The 14,526-nt window shown below is 48.5% G+C and overlaps 1 protein-coding gene across 7 annotated transcripts in view; it reads left to right on the forward strand.

Moving 5' to 3' along the window:
* CRACR2B (calcium release activated channel regulator 2B) overlaps positions 1-14,526 on the forward strand; it is a 90,342-nt gene that overhangs the window by 64,285 nt on the left and 11,531 nt on the right. The window contains exons 11-12 of one of the 7 annotated variants that reach the window (XR_012159314.1): positions 6,296-6,410; positions 8,632-8,803. The exons of 3 other annotated variants lie outside the window; for them this stretch is intronic. The gene's annotated coding sequence lies outside the window, so the exon portion shown is untranslated. Of the gene's footprint in view, positions 1-6,295; positions 6,411-8,631; positions 8,804-14,526 lie in introns of those variants that run through there. 3 more of the 7 variants (XR_012159315.1, XR_012159317.1, XR_012159316.1) reach the window with 3 other exon arrangements.

Here is a 14,526-nt window from a genome sequence, read left to right on the forward strand (position 1 = left end):
GTAATGAATGTTCACAGCCCTAGTGGTATTGGCCACATGCAGGCTTAGGGGAGAGGGAAAAGAGCTGACCCCTGGTCCATCCACTAGTGCCTTGTATTAAAGGCGAGCTCGATACAATTGTGAGCGTGCTACCCTAGGATTAGGCTGTAATGTAGCATGCACGTCTCCCCTGGCCCCACCTCGTTTGGATCTGGTCCAGTGTCCATGGAAGCGAAAGGAAATCTTTCCACTGAGTTCAAGCGCTTAGTTCAGTTTTACATCTTCCCTTTCCCTTCTTCTAGGTCCTTAACAGTGGCGAGCCAACCCGGCCATAGCTCTCAGCTCCTCACTGTGTGCTCCAAGTGCTAACAAGCCCTCTGTACCAAGTGAATTATTCCAAAGGTGCCTGCTCTCCCTGCCATCCGATTAACATCATATATGACCAGTTGCACGGGGCAGCCTGCCCTAAGGTCCTGTAATCCTCCCTCTTAGTGGAGACGTGGCTTCAAACACACGCAGCGGTGGGCGGTCATGCCGCCATTTCACAACTACGACAGAGTGGGTGATGACCCACTCGACCGTCCCTAGGGAAAAGCTCCACTGCAGTTGAGAGGTTACAGCTGGGAAGCAGCCGGCTCAGAAGAATAACCGTCTGTCAGAGCCCAGATCTTTGGTGTCTTCCTTCCCCTGAGCCAGTTGTGTGTGGTGTTAAGACCCAGTTTTTAGAACTGGTTTGCGGAGCTCACACCAGAGGTGAAAGTAAGCCAGTCTGGTACGGTACGGCATATCGGCAAGAGCCCGTACACCGGGCCGGGCCGGACCGGCTTCCCCAGGCTGGCGCTTTAAAGGGCCCCGGGCTCCCTGCAACGGCTGGAGCCCCGGGGCCTGTAAAGTGCCACCCAAGCCCCGCTGCCGGAGCCCCTGGGGTAACTGCATCAGGCTCCGGCGGTGATTTAAAGGGCCAGGGGCTCTGCTGTGGTAGCGGTGTCCGGAACCCAGGGCCCTTTAAATCGCCCCTGAGCCCCAGGGCTCCCAGCTGCCTCTGCAGCTGGTAGCTCCGGGTGTGATTTAAAGGCCTGGGGGCTCCCAGCTGCAGCCGGAACCCTGGGGTCTTTAAATCTTGATTTAAAGGGCCTGGGTATTTAAAGGCCCCCGCCTCTTCCGGTTGAGGCCACGCCCCCTGCTCAGGACTCCGGAGTACCAGTAAGTCCTTTAAGTTGCTTTCACCCCTGGTTGTAAATCATAGCGATGTTGGGTTGGAAAGGACCGTGAGAAGTCACCAAGTCCAGCCCCCTGCACTTGGTGGGGGAATGTGATCACTCAGCTGAACTGTGGCTGCTAATAAGGGACGTGTTTTTGATGAAATTAGAAATTGAAAAACAGAGTCATCTTGCAGTGTCTTGTTTTTCCTCCCCCCTCCCCCCATTCCTTTCTCCCTGTTTTCCCTTCCCTTTTCCTGTGGCAATAGGAAAAAGGAAGGGACAGGGTGGCAGGTGAGAACCAAGAACTGAAAGAACATCAACAACGAAAAGCCAGCAAAAATAAATTTTCTATTTTAAAAAAAATCCTAAAAATGTTCAAATAAACCAAACATCACTCTTTTTGGAAACCTGCCACACACGATTGGCTACAATTTGTTTTCTTGAAATCCCCCCTCTCCCCCATCTAATTACAACACAGACAGTCACCATAAGAAATGGTTTGAAATGGACTCTTAGTCAGCCTGTCCGTACCCCTACTGGTGCCAGGATCCTATTGCCACCATCTCTGAGTTTCCTTTGAGTTTTGCTCCATTAAGAGGCCTTGAACCTATATAACATGTGGGTAAGATCCACAGTCTCGGATCCCAATCTTGCAAACACTGAAACGTGCGTAAGAGGTTGCAGAACTGGGACGTGTGTGCTGTGTCCTCTTGCCTCCTTCTTCCCCTAGGGGGCACTGTTGGTCTTGAGTCTTAGTCTGTGTGTGTGTCCCAGTCAGTATTCTGCGTGCTCTAACTTGGTCACATTGATCATTTCTGGGGCCTCCCCATCCCATCTCTGGGGCACACATGGGTCTCGGCGCAGACAGCTGGTTCCTGGGGATCTTCCTCTCACTTTCCTGGAGGATGTGACTGTGGAAGAGCCCAACAAGAAGAGCTGTAAATACTTCCTGGCCACCACAACCACACTGAAGAAGGAGAAAGCAAACAGCATGAGCTTTGGAGAGCGCTGCACCTCAAGCTGTGAGCGAAAGCTGCAGCAAATGGCAGGGGCTGGCGGGCACCCAAGGACGGCTCCAAAGCGTGATGTCAACTGGAGGCAAACACCTGATGAATTGGACGATGATTCCCTATTGTCCTCCGGAGAGCAGCCCATTGGCACTGAAACCATGGTAAGTCTAATCATTTAGGGCTCTTCCTTTTCCCTCATGTGTTACTGGGGGCAGATGGGTGAATCTTGTGGAGCTTTTGTGAACCTTACCACCCACCTCCAATCTCCATTGGTTTATACCAGCTGTGGTTCTGGCCCATAAAGCACAACTCAGACCTTGGTTTCTATAAACTCTATTCTCCTCTTGTCTTCCCACCCTCTTTTGCCCAAATTCAGGCACCTGAACCAGTCAGCTCTTCCCCAGAACATGTCTTCAAAGTGGTGTTTGTGGGCAACTCTGGCGTTGGCAAGAGCTCCTTCATCCATCGCTTTTGTTATGACAGGTTCATGGCTAAGATCAGTGCAACCATTGGTAGGTGAAAGGACTCCCCTGTGCTGCCAGGTCACAGCAGTGTGAACCTCTGGCCTGGGAAATGAGGGACAGAATGACATATCAAAAAAGGAAGCTTGAAATGATCCCATTGTTGTGTGTCTGATCCATGGCAGTGCAGAGTTACTCATGAACACCTTCTCCTTCAGCATTAGCGGAGTGGATAATTTCTCTCTCCTGTATGTTCCACACAGCACTGAACATGTTGTTGACACTGACAAATAATGGCCAAGATTTTCCAAAAAGGATTAGTGATTCTGGGATGCGCAACCTGAGACACCTTAAAGATCTTCAGAGGATGGGTTGTTGATCTCCAAATTATCCAGGGAGCTGTCTGACCTATGGCCACCCATGTAAATTCTGGGGAAGAGAAAGGGAAAAGAGGGAGTTGGGAAGGATTGGTGCCTTCACTGTCACCTCTTTAGACTGCAGGAGCACCCCAAATGAGCTGGGCCCCTCCCCAACACAAAGGAAGACAGAGTCCCTGCCCCTACAATTTTGTTTCACTGAAGTAATTCAGCTGATCCTTTCCTTAGGCCTCATTTTCCTGTTTTCCCCTGCCCCATCCTGCAATCCCCATGTGCTGTTGCCGCCCCTACAAGTATTGATTACCAGGTGAAGAGTTTAATGGTGGATAACACAGGAGTGGCCCTGCAGCTGTGGGACACAGCGGGCCAGGAGAGGTAAATGAAGCATTTGGGTTCTATGCTAGCATTTCATGCTGCCAGGCTCACAGCAGATAACAGTAAGTGCTGAGAGTGGCTACTGAGTTTGTGGGCAGGGTGTGGGAGAAGAGAGCAGACCTGTACCAGGTCCCAAGGAATGTGATGTTCATTTTAACCTTATAGGGCTTGTTAGCTGGCACCAGAAGGTTCTGCCACCAGTGTCTGTATCACAATTCCATGCAGGAGATCTATAGGATCTGTGGTTCCCAAGCAGTCATGGAGGGGATGATTACAAGTGCCATGGAAAAGGTGTGAATTTCAATACACCTGGAGTACTTGTCCATATACTTAAGGCTGGGGCCAGCCTTTCCATACATCATTGCATCGGGATACAAACTTGCTGTGGCCCTCAAAGTTCTCCTACCTAAGTTGATGTGCTCCTGAAAAACAACAGGGCAGGTGGCATTCGAAACAGCTCCTGATGCCTCGAGGAATGTTGGAAAATAATTTTATGTAACAATGGCCCTGGCTGGGATTGAATTTAGGACCTCTGGATTTAAAAGCACCAACCTGTACTTCTTAAAATAAAGGACTAGCTCTTTTAGTTTAGAGCCAGTAACACAATCATAAACCTCTTCTCTGGTGTAGCCACTAGAGGGGACAAAGAACCACACTGTGTTAGAGAGAGCTACTTTTATTTACTATGTGCTACTCCTGTTTAATTATGCTGTGTTTTCAAATCTGAGTTTACCACTTCAAGGGGGCCATTTAATTTCATGGAGTGTGGCAATAAATACACTGAAATTGTCTCTCATACTGCATTTTTTCTCTAAATATGCTGCGACATCAGACCTATCTCATGATGAGGTTGAGGTCACAGGGGTGGTGTGACCCTCTGCTGGCCACTAACAATGATACAAGCCCCATCTCAGCCAATCAGATTTTGCAGTCCAGAACTGCCATATACTTGGTTATTATAAATAGAGACTGCCCCAAATCAGACACACGTAAGAAGCAAAATTTCCATTTAAACAAGTTCTTGTAGCCATATTTATGCCAAGGCAGAGCTGTCAGGCGATAATTGTTTCTAACCTAATTGTAACATGCTTTCCCTGAATCACACAAGGACCCCACTTCAGGAAATCATCTCTCGTCAGGAGAGCACTTGAGCATGTGTGTAAATTCCATTGAAATCAATGGGCCTTTAGGATGTGCTTATAAGTAAGCACCTGGCTTGACTGCTTTCCTGAATCAGGACCTTGGAATGGTGCAAAAATCTTTCTTAGCTCTGAAAATATTGATGTAACAGCTTTTAACTGGTGGCACGCAGCCAATGCTTGGTATAAGAAAGGGGGACAAACTCCTCTGCACACATGGGAGATCTTCTTCATGATCTCTTTTGGCCCATAGAAGCAAATAACCACTACATGTGGTCACCACTCCACTGTCTAGTGTGCTCTGTAGTGTCAAAAGTGTTGCTGGAACTCCAGAGACATGCTACAGTAACTCCTCACTTAACGTCCTCCAGCTTAACGTTGTTTCAAAGCTACGTCGCTGCTCAATTAGGGAACATGCTCATTTAAAGTTGTGCAATGCTCCCTTATAAGGTCGTTTGGCTGCCTGCTCTGTACACGGCATGTAAGATTTTGTGGAAGGGCAGCGACTTTACAAGGGAGCATTGCACAAGTTCCTCTTCTCTGCCTCCTCCCCCTCCCTCCCAGTGCTTCCCCCAGTGCTGCGTCTCCACTCCTCCCCCTCCTTCCCAGAAAGTCCTAAGCCCGCCAAACAGCTGTTTGGCAGCACTTAGGACTTTCTGGGGGCGGGGAAGGAGCAGGGATGCAGCGTGCTCCGGAGTGGGGGTGGGAAAAGGTGGGCCTGGAGTGGAGCGGGGATGGGAAGAGGCAGGCCTGGAGCATCCCCCAGCAAAGTTGGCGCCTGTTCTTCTCCGGCTAAGCTGCCACTGCTGCTGCGAAGGTGCTTCCTAGCATCCTTGCCTGCAGTGAGCTGTGCCTGTGTGGGGTAAGCCAGGGGCACTTCCCAACCACAGTACAGTATATAATGCCTTTTGTCTGCCCCCCCAAATTTCCTTGGAACCTGACCCCCCACATTTACATTAAATCTTATGGGGAAATTGGATTTGTTTAATATCGTTTCACTTGAAGTTGCATTTTTCAGGAACAAAACTACAACGTTAAGTGAGGAGTTACTGTATTGGCTCTCTCAAATGGAGAGTTTTTCTGATGCCAGCCCTTAGTGTAAACAGCACCCCCCGCAGGCCATAGAAGAGAACATGCTCCAAGGGAAGCAGAGTTATTTAGTTTAGAAACTTCACTTCCTGCTGCATGTTCTTCTAGCCTTTATCCAAGAGAATGGACTTACTTCTCAGCCTGTATCCTAAAGTGTTCTTCTAATAAAGCACAAATATGTGGAGATCTTGCAATCTCTACTTCACTTAACTCAGTAAACAATGTGCCTGTAAACCCAACTAGAATGTATGTTCCCCAAGACAAAATACATACTTACCCAAGCTGCTGGAGTTTGTCTTGGAACTCAAATCTATCTGCCGAGTCATCCATGAGGTGGCTGCTTTGTATGAGACATTTGCAAACTGGGGCAAATAAGATGAAGGCTTTGTCCCTGGTGTGGCTGAACTGGTGAGAGCCCTCACGTAGATGTGGTTTATACTGGGTCAAAGCTGTTTACTCTGGTGCAGCTAAACCAGTGGCTGAAATCCCAGTGCAGAAAAGGTCCAAGTTACAGATCCACCAAAACATCACTCTGCAGAGATTTCCCTGCCCCCAACCCCACCAGGCCCTGCAAAGAGGATCCATGTTAAGAAAGGGATAGTTTGTTTGCTTGTTAACAGCTGAATGGGTGCTGGAAGTGTCTTCGGTTTCATTTGACTTCAGGTTTCGGAGCATCACCAAACAGTATTTCCGGAAGGTGGATGGTATCTTTGTGATGTATGACATCACCACTGAGTGCTCCTTCGTGGCAGTGTGGAACTGGATGAGTAGCTTCCAGGTAAGAGCGAGACACGTTTGGGCTTGTTTCTGACATGCTGGCATTGCTCAAGATTCTTCTTTTACTGTAATGACCCCACGTGGACCTGCTCTAGAGATGCGGCCATTTGAAACAGCCATGTTGTATGCTAGTAAAGGCCTAGAAGGTCCTAAGGTCTGTAGGGTACTCAAACAGTATTAACCATAATAGCAGACATGGGTAGCTAAGCTACTGTAGCTAAGATTTGGTTTGGGTGCTTGTAGTAGATAGGAATTGGGTAGTATTCTGTTCAATTATTTCGAAGCCCACTAATGGGCCTCCTGGTCTTCTGTTGCAGAAGTCACCAAAACCTAGCACAGCAACAGTGTATTTATGTAGCTAAGTGTGGCATGTTTGTATATATTTAGTAAAACCTGATTATTTGGAACTCAGCTGTTTCCTAATATTCTTACTGTTGTGCAGAAAGCAAAGACATGATGATGGTCTGTTTTGATCAAAAGCCCTTTGAGGCAGAGACTGTCTCTTACTGTGTGTACGTACAGCACCTAACACAATGAGGAACTGACCTCAATTTAGAACCTCTATGCATTATTGTAACACTAATAATAAATAAATTCTCTTCCAACCCCTATTCCAGTTTGCTGTAACTTTCACAAACATATTCTTTTGGGGTGACGTTATTTTGCAAAAATCTCTGTCGATTTGCAAGGGTTTTTTGTGTGTGTGTGCAAAAGTTTGAAAGCAAAATCATTTCAGATATATTTGAGTTGTGGGGAGAGGAAAGGGGTGAATACTTTCCCTACATGTTCTGAGTAGATATTTTGTGTATGGGTGATGCAAAGCTGAAGCTGAGAATGAGGAGTAATGGTCTCAAGTTGCAGTGGGGGAGGTTTAGATTGGATATTAGGAAAAACTTTTTCACTATGAGGGTGGTGAAACACTGGAATGCGTTACCTAGGGAGGTGGTAGAATCTCCTTCCTTAGAGGTTTTTAAGGTCAGGCTTGACAAAGCCCTGGCTGGGATGATTTAACTGGGAATTGGTCCTGCTTCGAGCAGGGGGTTGGACTAGATGACCTTCTGGGGTCCCTTCCAACCCTGATATTCTATGATTCTATGTCAAACTTTGCTTGTTTGTAGATCATGCTGAGACACAAAAATCAAGCCAAGGTTGAAATAAATCTGCTCAGTTAGTTTTATGAATAATGTCAACAAGTTTGCACATACCCATTGGAAATAGCTTGGTCATTTTTTTCCAAGGAATTTTAAGGATTCAAGGCCAAGATTTTCAAAAATGTCTAGTGATTTCAGGTGCTGCTTTTTTTTTTTTTAATCCAACTTGAAACCTGAAAAGGGCCTAGTTTTCAGAATGGGCTGAGTACCTGCTCTCCAAAACTCAGGCCACTGTGGGCACCCAAAAATTGAGGCATCCAAAATCTCTAGTTGTTTCTGAGGATTTGGCCCATACTTTTCACCTGACTCTAAGCCTGAGCAGTTCAAATGTTGTGGATGGTGCAGAGTAGAATCCTTAAATTTGGAAATGATCCAGGGTCAAATTCTGAAGTTCTTATTCAAGTTCACTTCCAGTGAAGTTATATGGGGGTTTTACCTAAATAAGGGACTTCAGATGTGAATCCTGAATGACAGCTGCTGCTAAAATGCTATGTGAGGGCTTAAGTTTGCTTACCCTGTTTAGCTTGTGGATTTTCAGTTAAGGATGGCTGGGTTCAGCAGGCATCAAGCTGAAAGGCTCCAGACCAAGGAAATTCAGGCTGTACAGGAAAAACTGGCAGGATTTTTAAATTCTCATAGGGCAGATTTCTTTCTTTCTTTCTTTCTTTCTTTCTTTCTTTCTTTCTTTCTTTCTTTCTTTCTTTCTTTCTTTCTTTCTTTCTTTCTTTCTTTCTTTCTTTCAAAAAGTCAGTGAAACTAAATACAACTCCTTTCTTCCCCCCTCCCTCCAATTAAAATCCCATCTCCTCCCTGGCCCACTCACCAAAACCCTGGCATTAAGGCTTGATAAATCAACTACTTGGAATCAGAACATTCCCATAGTTTAACTTCCTTTCCCAGTGTCACTTGAAGAGCTTGCAGAACAGTTCCTAAATAAACAAAATCTCCCAGTGCCCTGGCAGGTCCCACAGGGTTTGATCCTGCTTTCATGGAAGTCAACAGCAAGTAGGGTGACCAGATGTCCCGATTTTATATGGACAGTTCCAATTTTTGGGTCTTTTTCTTATATAGGCTCCTATTACCCCCACCCCCGTCCTGACTTTTCACATTTGCTGTCTGGTCACCCTAATGGCAAGGCTCCTGTTCATGTCAGTGGGATCAGGATCCAGCCCCGAGATACTCCTGTCTTCCAAACGGTTCTCACGGGAGCCTTGCTCTGTCTGTCCTGCTGGAAGGGATTGAGGATGGGGCCATGATCTTTCTGCTCGGAAACAAAATGGATGCAGCAGAAGGAAAGACCCAGCACGTGCCCAAGACGGAGGGGGAAAGGCTGGCAAAGGTACGGCTCTGTATGCTACTCCCCAATCCAAAGGTTTTGTAGATTTCGCTCTGGTCTGGTTTGCGTGCTCACAGCCATATTTAGGAAATGGGAGGGAACTCTCGCATGCTAACGGCTATTGCAGAGTATGGTCCTGCCCCCCTGGAATCAACAGCCAAGCTCCCCTTGACTTCAGTGGTGCAGGGTGAAGTCCTTAAATGATAATTAAGATGACGATTTTTTCACTGAGGTCATGGAAGTCATGGAATCTGTGACTTCCAGATACCTCCGTGAATTCAGCCCTGTTGGCCAGGAGCTGCGGGGTCCTCCTGCCGCAGGGTGCTGTGGGCTCCGCGAAGTTCCCAGCCACCTCAGGAGGCATGGCTGCAGCTCCTGGTTGCTGCAGGCAGCAGGGGTCCTTCAAAGCTCCTGGCTGCCACGGGTGGTGGGGGTACCCCGGAACTCCAAGCCAGGGGACCCTGGAGCTCAGAGGTTGCACAGGCAGTGGGGGCCCCCAGAGCTCAGAGCGGCCCCCGCAACTGCCCAACCTCTGCAGATGGTGTGGGGACCCCGCAACTGGGCTCCCCATTTTGTCATGGATAGTTTTAGTAAAATTCAGGGACAGGTCACGGGCTTCCGTGAATTTTTCTTTATTGCCCGTGATCTGTCTGTGACTTTTACTAAAAAGATCCGTGACAAACTCTTAGCCTTAATGATAATATAAAGTGGCCAGCTTGTGATAGACCCTGGCTCTGGAGGGACTTCAGGTCTCTTTGTGCTTGGGCTCGGTGCATCCTTAAAATGACTTTGACCCCTCAGGGTGAGGGTGCAGCCCACAGCATTCCTTTGAAATAGTGGCCATTTAACCAGGGATCTAGCAAGTCTGCCAGCCCAGGCTCCACGCTCTTGGCATACCTTAGTTTTGCCAGGAATGCCCTGGTTGATTATGAAATGGGAATTTATTTTCCACGTTTCAATGCCTAGTGGTCCCTGCCTCCCCTTAGCCGAAAAGACGCCTGCACTGGGGCCTTGCTGCATTGAATCATGTAGTGGTGCATGAGGTGTGCTCCAAATTGCACCCGACCAGGATCTTGACTCTCCTATGTTCTGCTGCATGGCAGCACACACAGGCCAGTGAGGGGGCATTTCCCCCGGTCCTTCCAGCTGCTGAAAGACCCAACCCAGTGCTCCCCTTGGCTGCTAGAGCTTTGACACCCTCTGGACACCAGGGCCTCCAGCTGCTGAAAGAGAACGTGCCTGTACCACTCACGGGATGACACTCTGTGATGCCAGTATTACTGGGGGCATGTATGCAGCATTCTGTGAAACCCCAGAGGGTTCCGGAGCGGAATTGCATTACATTGTGTGTGGGGAGACGGAGGATAATCTGTTGTAAGTGCTGGAGATGGGGAAGGATCATTTGTGTGTGAGTGTGAGAGAGAGAGAGAGAGAGAGACTAGGTGGGGCAGGGGGTTGAGAGCGGCAGAAGTTATCTTCTGACTCTCCCTGCCGGCAGGAATACAAGGCTGTCTTCTATGAGTGCAGCGCTATGACTGGCTATAACATCCTGGAGCATATGGCAAGGTGAGTGGAGTGGAACAGCATCACCCTTGGATCTTTTTCAGCCAGGGCCAAGCTGCTACAACCTCTCTCAGGTACAGGCAAGGAGAAGGGGTGTTCATCTGAGATAGCACTTGGTCCCAAATGAGAACTTGGATTAGCGCATTGTTTTTGGTGACTCAACAGGCTGAGGGGTCAACATGCCAGAGAAGTGGTTGTTGTCTTCCCCTGTGTTTGGAAAGCATCTTGTATGGACACTGTCACAACCTAAGGAAAGATCAGAGCTTGTCAAAACGTGTGATCCACTTTTGTTTTGTTTGTTTTTGTGGCCAAAAAAGACCTTTTAAAAAAATTCCCCAAATTAAATTGCTGGGTTTTTCTATGAAAACTGGACAATTTTCATTTTCAGTTTTTATTTTTTTTCAGTTTTTCCTTTCTCCCTTTCTTCTACTTTTTTCATATTTCTTTTTTAGTGGCAAAATGAGAAAAGGGCAGGGAAACAAAAAATATCAAATCTGACAAATTTTCGTTTTTAAATTGCTTCAAAAAGTTCACAGGCATTTTTTTGGGAAACAAAGAAAAATAATTTCTCTTTGAAAGCTTTGACACGCAAAAGTCTTTTTACAATTTTTGACCCACTTTAGTAGTTAACGGTTTATTAAGCAGGAAGTCCTGCTGTGTTTCTAATGTAGTGTAATAATAATACCACCTAGCTCTTATACATCTTTTCATCAGTAGAGCTCAAAGTGCTTTACAAAGGATCCAGCATTCCAATTTTACAGATGGGAAAACTGAGGCACATGATTGTCTGAGGTCACCAAGCAGGCCAGTGGCAGAGTCAGGAATAGATCCAACATCTTTTGAGTCGTCGGCCAGTGCCCCACCCACTATGACACACTGTCTCCTCTAGTAGATGCTACTTCCTCCTCTGCATGCATTTGGAATGTCTCACCAATATTGTCTGTCTGTCTGTCTTTTATGTAGCCCAACTCCAAAAGAAGCTCAGCTCTCACTATTTCCCTTCACTCTTCAACATCTAGTTTATTTTTGCCTGATGGGGACCACAGGGCATGAATGACTTGGCAGGAAGCAGGCAGTATCAGGCCGCTGTGTTCTTGAACTGCTAATCTGTTGATCATTCCAGGCTGCTGACAGCTCAAGAGGACAAGCAGAAGGAAAATGCCCTTCACCTGGAAGATTACCACAAGAGGAAGGGATGCTGCATGTGATGGAGCAAGGAGCAGCTCTCCGGAGCATGTGGGGGCTGCACATGGCTGGCTAAGCAGGTTGCCTCCCAGCTAGCTAAGAACTGATGTTATCAGCTCCACAGGGACTCAAGGAAGGTGCAAGCTTGTCCCAAGAGGGAACATCCAGATGTTAAAACAAAACAAAACTTATGTGCAACAAAATAATTCTAATCTCCCTCCGCCCCATGCTCTCCTACAGCTGCAGCATCCTCCCCCCAACCCCACCCCCCAACTCCAGGGACATACTGCTTGAGCCGTTGCACTGGCCACACAGAAATTGGTTCTCCTCTTTGCTTGTTCCTTTTGCGTCTCACCCCCGATGGGAAACAAACACAGGAGAACAGAGGGCACCCCAACACTCCGTTTTAAATCAACTAAAGCAATGTCCAGCTCTGTAATAAGGAGACGATTATTTTAAACTTGGAAATAGCACTGGGAGTGTTGGTGCGTCTTAAAGGTGATGTTTGCTTGGCCTTTGGGAGCGGACTGACTAATCAGAGTTACTCAGCTATGTGACCTGCATGGCTCTTTGTCTCCTTCTAGTGGCTGCTCCACTGAGTCTCCTAGCAATGAGCCTTAAAGGAGGTAGTCCTTTAGTTCAGTGGTTTTCAAACTTTTTTTCTGGTAACCCAGTTGAAGAAAATTGTTGATGCCCGCGACCCAGTGGAGCTGGGGCTGAGGGGTTTGGGGTGTGGGAGGGGGCTCAGGGCTGGGGCAGGGGGTTGGGGTGCAGAAGGGGGTCAGGGCTCTGGGGTGGGGCAGGGGATTGGGGCAGGGGGTTGGGGCACAGGCTTCTCTCGGGCGGCTCCCGGTCAGTGGTGGTGCAGAGGCAGGCTTCCTGCCTGTCCTGGCACTGCAGACTGCTCTGCATCCTGAAAGCAGCCAGCAGCAGGCCCGGCTCCTAGGCAGAGGGGCGCAAGCGGCTCCGTGCGGCTCTCACCCACAGGCCAATGGGAGTGTGGAACTGGTGCTTGGGGTGGGGTCAGCGCATGGAGCCCCGTGGCCCCCCCGGCCTGGGAGCTGGACCTGCTGCTGGCTGCTTCCGGGGCGCAGCGCGGTGTCAGAACAGGTAGGAGCTGGCCTGCTTTAGCCGGGCAGCACCGCCGACGGGACTTTTAACGGCCCGGTCAGCAGCGCTGACCAGAGCCGCCGCGACCCAGTGCCTGACATTCTGCGGCCCACTACTGGGTCACGACCCACAGTTTGAAACCCACTGCTCTAGTTCAAGTAGCGAATGCTTATAGTTCTGAAGGTCCCTGGTTCAAACCCCAGCGTCAACCCAAACAGCGCTGGTTCTACCTGGCTTTCGCACTTGTGTTTTCTGAAGGGAGGTGTAGGCCTTGTAGCATTTTGATCTAAGGTTATAACAAAACCTGTTTCCTGCCTTCTAGGTAGGAACATGGATGTGTCATGGCCCTAACACTTGTCAGTCCTTCAACCGCAGCCAGCTGAGACGGTGACGCTGGAGTAGGTTGACACTAGCTTTCTTCTTTGCTCAAGGCGCATGGATTCTGCCTGCGGGTGCAGTTTGGAGGCTAGCACAAACCTGCCCAAACTCAAGCCACTGATGGCGCAAACCGCTGACCTCTGGGGAAATTCTGGCTGGGGCTGCAGCTAGCCTGGGACTTTGAGGGTTGGATTTAGCTCCCGTTGACACCAAGCTACCAAACACCAGTGGGTTAGGGCCTGTGACAAATGCAGAGAGCTCTGCAGCCCTTTTGTGCCTGAGGATATGTGGCCGCTGTCCCGGAGAGACGCCTGTCTGTCCCTTGCTGGGGGCAGCTCCCGAATAGCTGAGGAGGGGGTCACCTCCTGACTCCTGAATAGCTCTAGTTGTTATCCCTATAGAGCACACACCTGGGACTAAGACGCTTGTCCCCTGCTTCAGGTACCAGTGAAGCAGGAGCCGCAAGCAAACAAGAGGCTTGCTGTGTTGCAGTTGTGTCAAAAGCCACCATTGACACGTTTTGCTTCCACAGGCTAATCAAAGGATCGGGCGCTTGCGTGTTCCTGTATTTCCAAGTCATGAATGGTTTCAGTGGGAAGGGTGGGCTCTCACAGGTGTAGCTCAGCATCATACAGCGAAGGGATGAAAGAACAGGGAACGTTTTCAAGAGCGCTTTGGCGGTGGCCCCATTTTACAAAAGAGACTTAGGAGCATAAGCCCCCTTTCCATTCAATGAGACTTAGGCTCCTCAGTGCCTCAGGTCTGCGCTGCACACTGGTTTTGTATCACAGTAACTGCATTGGTTGGGGCGGGGAGGAGGGGAGCTCGTTATTAGTACACACAAATCAGTATAACTCCTGGTATGGTCCCAGGTACGCTGGGATAAAGGTGCTTATACCACTACAGCTGTTCCCCTTCCTTTCCACGACTAAGTTCTGCTGGTTTAAAACCTTTATCCTGGTATAACTGCGGCCACACTATGGGGGTGGGTTGTACCACCTTAAGCACGAGAACGGCACAGCTTGTGTGTGTGGACAAGGACAAAGTCACTTTTGACAATGGCTCTCAGGCTCCTAAATCACTTTTGGAAAATTGACCAAACATGGCTAAATCCAGAACTCAGCCTGCCCCCAGCGGTACAGAACCATAATACGTTATGTGCCCCCAAAGTTACAGCTTGTGGTTGTAATATCTGTCACAACCACATCTTTTAAATGTGATGTATAATAACAACAAGCCAAATCAGCCCACCCAAATGGCCCACCTTGATTGTCATACACATTGTAGGGAGAGTGGTCAGTTTGGATGAGCTATTACCAGCAGGAGAGTGAGTTTGGGCGGGGGGGAGGGGAGAAGACCTGGATTTGTGCTGGAAATGGCCCACCTTGATTATC

This window comes from Lepidochelys kempii, chromosome 6 (assembly GCF_965140265.1).
Source record: "Lepidochelys kempii isolate rLepKem1 chromosome 6, rLepKem1.hap2, whole genome shotgun sequence".
NCBI lineage: Eukaryota > Metazoa > Chordata > Testudines > Cheloniidae > Lepidochelys > Lepidochelys kempii.